Below are 9221 nucleotides of genomic sequence, written 5' to 3'. Positions count from 1 at the left end.
GAATCATAAAGAGACAAGGACACAGACAGACACAGAGAGAGACGGGCACAGAGAGAGAGAATCACAGACAGAGAGACAGAGATAGAGAATCACAGAGATAGGGACACAGAGAGAGAGAGCACAGAGAGAGAGAAAGATCACAGAGAGAGAGAGACAGAGATAGAGAATCACAGTGATAGGGACTCAGAGAGAGAGAGAGAGATCACAGAGAGAGAGAGAGCGATCACAGAGAGAGAGAGGGAGAGAGAGAGATCACAGAGAGAGAGATCACACAGAGAGAGACATCACAGAGAGAGAGAGAGATCACAGAGAGAGAGAGATCACAGAGAGAGAGAGATCACAGAGAGAGAGAGATCACAGAGAGAGAGAGATCACAGAGAGAGAGAGATCACAGAGAGAGAGATTCAGAGAGCGAGAGAGCACAGAGAGAGAGAGTGTGTGTGAGAGAGAGAGAAATTGCAGAGAGAGAGAGCACAGAGAGAGAGAGATCACAGAGAGAGAGAGCACAGGAAGAGAGAGAGAGAGAGAGATCACAGACAGAGAGAGATCACAGAGAGAGAGAGATCACAGAGAGAGAGATCACAGAGAGAGAGATCACAGAGAGAGAGAGATCACTGAGAGAGAGAGAGATCACAGAGAGAGAGAGATCACAGAGAGAGAGAGAGATCACAGAGAGAGAGAGAGAGCACAAAGAGAGAGAGAGAGCACAGAGAGAGAGAAAGAGAGATCACAGAGAGAGAGAGATCACAGAGAGAGAGAGAGATCACAGAGAGAGAGAGAGACACACCGAGAGAGAGAGAGAGAAAATCACAGAGACAGGGACACACAAAGAGAGAGAGAGAATCACAAAGAGACAAGGACACAGACAGACAAAGAGAGAGACGGGCACAGAGAGAGAGAATCACAGACAGAGAGAGACAGAGATATAGAATCACAGAGATAGGGACACAGAGAGAGAGAGAGAGATCACAGAGAGAGAGAGATCACAGAGAGAGAGATCACAGAGAGAGAGAGAGATCACAGAGAGAGAGAGAGAGCACAGAGAGAGCGAGAGAGAGAGATCACAGAGAGAGAGAGATCACAGAGAGAGAGAACAGAGAGAGAGAGAGCACAGAGAGAGAGAGAGAGCACAGAGAGAGAGAGAGAGATCACAGAGAGAGAGAGAGAGAGAAAGATCACAGAGAGAGAGAGAGAGAGAGATCACAGAGAGAGATCACAGAGAGAGAGAGAGAAAAAATCACAGAGACAGGGACACACAAAGAGAGAGAGAGAATCACAAAGAGACAAGGACACAGACAGACACAGAGAGAGATGGGCACAGAGAGAGAGAATCACAGACAGAGAGAGACAGAGATATAGAATAACAGAGATAGGGACACACAGAGAGAGAGAGATCACAGAGAGAGAGAGATCACAGAGAGAGAGAGATCACAGAGAGAGAGAGATCACAGAGAGAGAGAGAGAGCACAGAGAGAGAGAGCACAGAGAAAGAGAGTGAGAGAGATCACAGAGAGAGAGAGAGACATCACAGAGAGAGAGAGAGAGAGAGATCACAGAGAGAGAGAGAGAGAGAGATCACAGAGAGAGGGAGAGAGATCACAGAGAGAGAGAGAGATGACAGAGAGAGAGAGAGATGACAGAGAGAGAGAGAGATGACAGAGAGAGAGAGAGATGACAGAGAGAGAGAGAGATCACAGAGAGAGAGAGATCACAGAGAGAGAGATCACAGAGAGAGAGAGATCACAGAGAGAGAGAGCACAGAGAGAGAGAGAGCACAGAGAGAGAGAGAGCACAGAGAGAGAGAGAGCACAGAGAGAGAGAGAGAGCACAGAGAGAGAGAGATCATAGAGAGAGAGAGAGCACAGAGAGAGAGAGAGCACAGAGAGAGAGAGAGCACAGAGAGAGAGAGAGCACAGAGAGAGAGAGAGCACAGAGAGAGAGAGAGCACAGAGAGAGAGAGAGAGAGCACAGAGAGAGAGAGATCACAGAGAGAGAGAGAGAGATCACAGAGAGAGAGAGAGATCACAGAGAGAGAGACACACACCGAGAGAGAGAGAGAAAATCACAGACACAGGGACACACAAAGAGAGAGAGAGAATCACAGAGAGACAAGGACACAGACAGACACACAGAGAGAGAATCACAGACAGAGAGAGACAGAGATATAGAATCACAGAGATAGGGACACAGAGAGAGAGAGAGAGATCCCAGAGAGAGAGAGAGGGAGATCACAGAGAGAGAGGGAGATCACAGAGAGAGAGAGAGATCACAGAGAGAGAGAGAGATCACAGAGAGAGAGAGAGAGATCACAGAGTGAGAGAGAGATCACAGAGAGAGAGAGAGATCACAAGAGAGAGAGAGAGATCACAGAGAGAGAGATCACAGAGAGAGAGATCACACAGAGAGAGAGAGAGAGATCACAGAGAAAGAGAGAGAGATCACAGAGAGTGAGAGAGCACAGAGAGAGAGAGAAAACAGAGAGAGAGAGAGCACAGAGAGAGAGAGCACAGAGAGAGAGCACAGACAGAGAGATCACAGAGAGAGAGAGATCACAGAGAGAGAGATCACAGAGAGAGAGATCACAGAGAGAGAGATCACAGAGAGAGAGATCACAGAGAGAGAGATCAGAGAGAGAGAGAGTGATCACAGAGAGAGAGAGAGAGAGATCACAGAGAGAGAGAGAGAGATCACAGAGAGAGAGAGAGAGATCACAGAGAGAGAGAGTGAGCACAGAGAGAGAGAGATCACAGAGAGAGAGAGAGAGATCACAGAGAGAGAGATCACAGAGAGAGAGAGAGAGAGAGAGAGCACAGAGAGAGAGATCACAGAGAGAGAGACATCACAGAGAGAGAGAGAGAGATCCCAGAGAGAGAGAGAGAAGGAGATCACAGAGAGAGAGAGAGATCACAGGGAGAGAGAGAGATCAGAGAGAGAGAGATCACAGAGAGAGAGAGAGATCACAGAGAGAGAGACATCAGAGAGAGAGAGAGAGATCACAGAGAGAGAGAGAGCACACAGAGAGAGAGAAAACAGAGAGAGAGACAGCACAGAGAGAGAGAGAGCACAGACAGAGAGAGAGCACAGACAGAGAGAGAGCACAGACAGAGAGATCACAGAGAGAGAGAGAGAGATCACAGAGAGAGACATCACAGAGAGAGAGAGAGAGAGAGAGAGAGAGACATCACAGAGAGAGAGAGAGAGAGAGACATCACAGAGAGAGAGAGAGATCACAGAGAGAGAGAGAGATCACAGAGAGAGAGAGAGATCACAGAGAGAGAGAGATCACAGAGAGAGAGAGCACAGAGAGAGAGAGAGAGATCACAGAGAGAGAGAGCACAGAGAGAGAGAGAGATCACAGAGAGAGAGACATCACAGAGAGAGAGAGAGAGAGAGACATCACAGAGAGAGAGAGGGACATCACAGAGAGAGAGAGAGCACAGAGAGAGAGAGATCACAGAGAGAGAGACCACAGAGAGAGAGACATCACAGAGAGAGAGAGAGACATCACAGAGAGAGAGAGAGACATCACAGAGAGAGAGAGAGAGAGATCACAGAGAGAGAGATCACAGAGAGAGAGATCACAGAGAGAGAGAGAGATCACAGGGAGAGAGAGAGCACAGGGAGAGAGAGAGCACAGGGAGAGAGAGAGCACAGAGAGAGAGAGAGAGATCACAGAGAGAGAGAGAGAGATCACAGAGAGAGAGAGAGAGAGATCACAGTGAGAGAGAGATCACAGTGAGAGAGAGATCACAGAGAGAGAGATCACAGAGAGAGAGATCACAGAGAGAGAGAGAGATCACAGAGAGAGAGAGAGATCACAGGGAGAGAGAGAGATCACAGGGAGAGAGAGAGCACAGGGAGAGAGAGAGCACAGGGAGAGAGAGAGCACAGGGAGAGAGAGAGCACAGGGAGAGAGAGAGCACAGGGAGAGAGAGATCAGAGAGAGAGAGAGAGATCACAGAGAGAGAGAGAGATCACAGAGAGAGAGACATCACAGAGAGAGAGAGAGAGAGATCACAGAGAGAGAGAGAGATCACAGAGAGAGAGAGAGAGATCACAGAGAGAGAGAGAGATCACAGAGAGAGAGAGATCACAGAGAGAGAGAGAGATCACAGAGAGAGAGATTACAGAGAGAGAGAGAGATTACAGAGAGAGAGAGAGATCACAGAGAGAGAGAGAGAGATCACAGAGAGAGAGAGAGATCACAGAGAGAGAGAGAGATCACAGAGAGAGAGAGATCACAGAGAGAGAGAGAGAGCACAGGGAGAGAGAGAGCACAGGGAGAGAGAGAGCACAGGGAGAGAGAGAGCACAGGGAGAGAGAGAGATCACAGAGAGAGAGAGAGATCACAGAGAGAGAGAGAGAGAGATCACAGGGAGAGAGAGACACACCGAGGGAGAGAGAGAGAAAATCACAGACACAGGGACACACAAAGAGAGAGAGAGAATCACAAAGAGACAAGGACACAGACAGACACAGAGAGAGAGAATCACAGACAGAGAGAGACAGAGATATAGAATCACAGAGATAGTGACACAGAGAGAGAGAGAGAGAGAGAGAGAGCATAGAGAGAGAGAGAGCACAGAGAGAGAGAGAGCACAGAGAGAAAGAGAGCACAGAGAGAGAGAGAGCACAGAGAGAGAGAGAGCACAGAGAGAGAGAGAGCACAGAGAGAGAGAGAGCACAGAGAGAGAGAGAGAGCACAGAGAGAGAGAGAGAGCACAGAGAGAGAGAGAGAGAGAGCACAGAGAGAGAGAGATCACAGAGAGAGAGAGAGAGATCACAGAGAGAGAGAGAGATCACAGAGAGAGAGAGAGATCACAGAGAGAGAGACACACACCGAGAGAGAGAGAGAGAGAAAATCACAGACACAGGGACACACAAAGAGAGAGAGAGAATCACAGAGAGACAAGGACACAGACAGACACACAGAGAGAGAATCACAGACAGAGAGAGACAGAGATATAGAATCACAGAGATAGGGACAGAGAGAGAGAGAGAGAGATCCCAGAGAGAGAGAGAGGGAGATCACAGAGAGAGAGGGAGATCACAGAGAGAGAGAGAGATCACAGAGAGAGAGAGAGATCACAGAGAGAGAGAGAGATCACAGAGAGAGAGAGAGATCACAGAGAGAGAGAGAGATCACAGAGTGAGAGAGAGATCACAAGAGAGAGAGAGAGATCACAGAGAGAGAGAGATCACAGAGAGAGAGATCACACAGAGAGAGAGAGAGAGATCACAGAGAAAGAGAGAGAGATCACAGAGAGTGAGAGAGCACAGAGAGAGAGAGAAAACAGAGAGAGAGAGAGCACAGAGAGAGAGAGCACAGAGAGAGAGCACAGACAGAGAGATCACAGAGAGAGAGAGATCACAGAGAGAGAGATCACAGAGAGAGAGATCACAGAGAGAGAGATCACAGAGAGAGAGATCACAGAGAGAGAGATCACAGAGAGAGAGATCAGAGAGAGAGAGAGAGATCACAGAGAGAGAGAGAGAGATCACAGAGAGAGAGAGAGAGAGATCACAGAGAGAGAGAGAGAGATCACAGAGAGAGAGAGTGAGCACAGAGAGAGAGAGAGAGATCACAGAGAGAGAGAGAGAGATCACAGAGAGAGAGAGAGAGATCACAGAGAGAGAGAGAGATCACAGAGAGAGAGAGAGAGAGAGAGCACAGAGAGAGAGATCACAGAGAGAGAGACATCACAGAGAGAGAGAGAGAGAGATCCCAGAGAGAGAGAGAGAGGGAGATCACAGAGAGAGAGAGAGATCACAGGGAGAGAGAGAGATCACAGAGAGAGAGAGAGATCAGAGAGAGAGAGATCACAGAGAGAGAGAGAGATCACAGAGAGAGAGACATCACAGAGAGAGAGAGAGAGATCACAGAGAGAGAGAGATCACAAGAGAGAGAGAGAGATCACAGAGAGAGAGAGAGCACACAGAGAGAGAGAAAACAGAGAGAGAGACAGCACAGAGAGAGAGAGAGCACAGACAGAGAGAGAGCACAGACAGAGAGATCACAGAGAGAGAGATCACAGAGAGAGAGATCACAGAGAGAGAGATCACAGAGAGAGAGATCACAGAGAGAGAGAGAGATCACAGAGAGAGAGAGAGAGATCACAGAGAGAGAGAGAGATCACAGAGAGAGAGACATCACAGAGAGAGAGAGAGAGAGAGACATCACAGAGAGAGAGAGAGACATCACAGAGAGAGAGAGAGATCACAGAGAGAGAGAGATCACAGAGAGAGAGAGATCACAGAGAGAGAGAGATCACAGAGAGAGAGATTCAGAGAGCGAGAGAGCACAGAGAGAGAGAGTGTGTGTGAGAGAGAGAGAAATTGCAGAGAGAGAGAGCACAGAGAGAGAGAGATCACAGAGAGAGAGAGCACAGGAAGAGAGAGAGAGAGAGAGATCACAGACAGAGAGAGATCACAGACAGAGAGAGATCACAGAGAGAGAGAGATCACAGAGAGAGAGATCACAGAGAGAGAGATCACAGAGAGAGAGAGATCACAGAGAGAGAGAGATCACAGAGAGAGAGAGAGATCACAGAGAGAGAGAGAGCACAAAGAGAGAGAGAGAGCACAGAGAGAGAGAAAGAGAGATCACAGAGAGAGAGAGATCACAGAGAGAGAGAGAGATCACAGAGAGAGAGAGAGACACACCGAGAGAGAGAGAGAGAAAATCACAGAGACAGGGACACACAAAGAGAGAGAGAGAATCACAAAGAGACAAGGACACAGACAGACAAAGAGAGAGACGGGCACAGAGAGAGAGAATCACAGACAGAGAGAGACAGAGATATAGAATCACAGAGATAGGGACACAGAGAGAGAGAGAGAGATCACAGAGAGAGAGAGATCACAGAGAGAGAGAGATCACAGAGAGAGAGAGAGATCACAGAGAGAGAGAGAGAGCACAGAGAGAGCGAGAGAGAGAGATCACAGAGAGAGAGAGATCACAGAGAGAGAGAACAGAGAGAGAGAGAGCACAGAGAGAGAGAGAGAGCACAGAGAGAGAGAGAGAGATCACAGAGAGAGAGAGAGAGAGAAAGATCACAGAGAGAGAGAGAGAGAGAGATCACAGAGAGAGATCACAGAGAGAGAGAGAGAAAAAATCACAGAGACAGGGACACACAAAGAGAGAGAGAGAATCACAAAGAGACAAGGACACAGACAGACACAGAGAGAGATGGGCACAGAGAGAGAGAATCACAGACAGAGAGAGACAGAGATATAGAATAACAGAGATAGGGACACACAGAGAGAGAGAGATCACAGAGAGAGAGAGATCACAGAGAGAGCGAGATCACAGAGAGAGAGAGAGAGCACAGAGAGAGAGAGCACAGAGAAAGAGAGTGAGAGAGATCACAGAGAGAGAGAGAGACATCACAGAGAGAGAGAGAGATCACAGAGAGAGAGAGAGAGAGAGATCACAGAGAGAGAGAGATCACAGAGAGAGGGAGAGAGATCACAGAGAGAGAGAGAGATGACAGAGAGAGAGAGAGATGACAGAGAGAGAGAGAGATCACAGAGAGAGAGAGAGATCACAGAGAGAGAGAGAGAGAGATCACAGAGAGAGAGAGATCACAGAGAGAGAGAGATCACAGAGAGAGAGAGATCACAGAGAGAGAGATCACAGAGAGAGAGAGATCATAGAGAGAGAGAGAGCACAGAGAGAGAGAGAGCACAGAGAGAGAGAGAGCACAGAGAGAGAGAGAGCACAGAGAGAGAGAGAGCACAGAGAGAGAGAGAGAGCACAGAGAGAGAGAGCACAGAGAGAGAGAGATCACAGAGAGAGAGAGAGAGATCACAGAGAGAGAGAGAGATCACAGAGAGAGAGACACACACCGAGAGAGAGAGAGAAAATCACAGACACAGGGACACACAAAGAGAGAGAGAGAATCACAGAGAGACAAGGACACAGACAGACACACAGAGAGAGAATCACAGACAGAGAGAGACAGAGATATAGAATCACAGAGATAGGGACACAGAGAGAGAGAGAGAGATCCCAGAGAGAGAGAGAGGGAGATCACAGAGAGAGAGGGAGATCACAGAGAGAGAGAGAGATCACAGAGAGAGAGAGAGATCACAGAGAGAGAGAGAGAGATCACAGAGTGAGAGAGAGATCACAGAGAGAGAGAGAGATCACAAGAGAGAGAGAGAGAGATCACAGAGGGAGAGATCACAGAGAGAGAGATCACACAGAGAGAGAGAGAGAGATCACAGAGAAAGAGAGAGAGATCACAGAGAGTGAGAGAGCACAGAGAGAGAGAGAAAACAGAGAGAGAGAGAGCACAGAGAGAGAGAGCACAGAGAGAGAGCACAGACAGAGAGATCACAGAGAGAGAGAGATCACAGAGAGAGAGATCACAGAGAGAGAGATCACAGAGAGAGAGATCACAGAGAGAGAGATCACAGAGAGAGAGATCAGAGAGAGAGAGAGTGATCACAGAGAGAGAGAGAGAGAGATCACAGAGAGAGAGAGAGAGATCACAGAGAGAGAGAGAGAGATCACAGAGAGAGAGAGTGAGCACAGAGAGAGAGAGATCACAGAGAGAGAGAGAGAGATCACAGAGAGAGAGAGAGATCACAGAGAGAGAGAGAGAGAGAGAGCACAGAGAGAGAGATCACAGAGAGAGAGACATCACAGAGAGAGAGAGAGAGATCCCAGAGAGAGAGAGAGAAGGAGATCACAGAGAGAGAGAGAGATCACAGGGAGAGAGAGAGATCAGAGAGAGAGAGATCACAGAGAGAGAGAGAGATCACAGAGAGAGAGACATCAGAGAGAGAGAGAGAGATCACAGAGAGAGAGAGAGCACACAGAGAGAGAGAAAACAGAGAGAGAGACAGCACAGAGAGAGAGAGAGCACAGACAGAGAGAGAGCACAGACAGAGAGAGAGCACAGACAGAGAGAGAGCACAGACAGAGAGAGAGCACAGAGAGAGAGATCACAGAGAGAGAGAGAGAGATCACAGAGAGAGACATCACAGAGAGAGAGAGAGAGAGAGAGAGAGACATCACAGAGAGAGAGAGAGAGAGACATCACAGAGAGAGAGAGAGATCACAGAGAGAGAGAGATCACAGAGAGAGAGAGAGATCACAGAGAGAGAGAGATCACAGAGAGAGAGAGCACAGAGAGAGAGAGAGAGATCACAGAGAGAGAGAGCACAGAGAGAGAGAGAGAGATCACAGAGAGAGAGACATCACAGAGAGAGAG

The 9221-nt window shown here is 48.3% G+C and overlaps 1 long non-coding RNA gene across 1 annotated transcript in view; it reads right to left on the bottom strand.

Annotated features, from left to right (window-relative positions):
- LOC148139989 (uncharacterized) overlaps nt 1–9221 on the bottom strand; it is a 296390-nt gene that overhangs the window by 127558 nt on the left and 159611 nt on the right. The window lies entirely within an intron of this gene.

Source organism: Chiloscyllium plagiosum, unplaced genomic scaffold (genome assembly GCF_037043375.1).
Source record: "Chiloscyllium plagiosum isolate Xiang-an unplaced genomic scaffold, Cpla_swu_hap1 HiC_scaffold_35, whole genome shotgun sequence".
Lineage (NCBI taxonomy): Eukaryota > Metazoa > Chordata > Chondrichthyes > Orectolobiformes > Hemiscylliidae > Chiloscyllium > Chiloscyllium plagiosum.
Note: the sequence above shows the minus strand (reverse complement) of the source record. Positions and strands in the feature narration are given on the sequence as shown.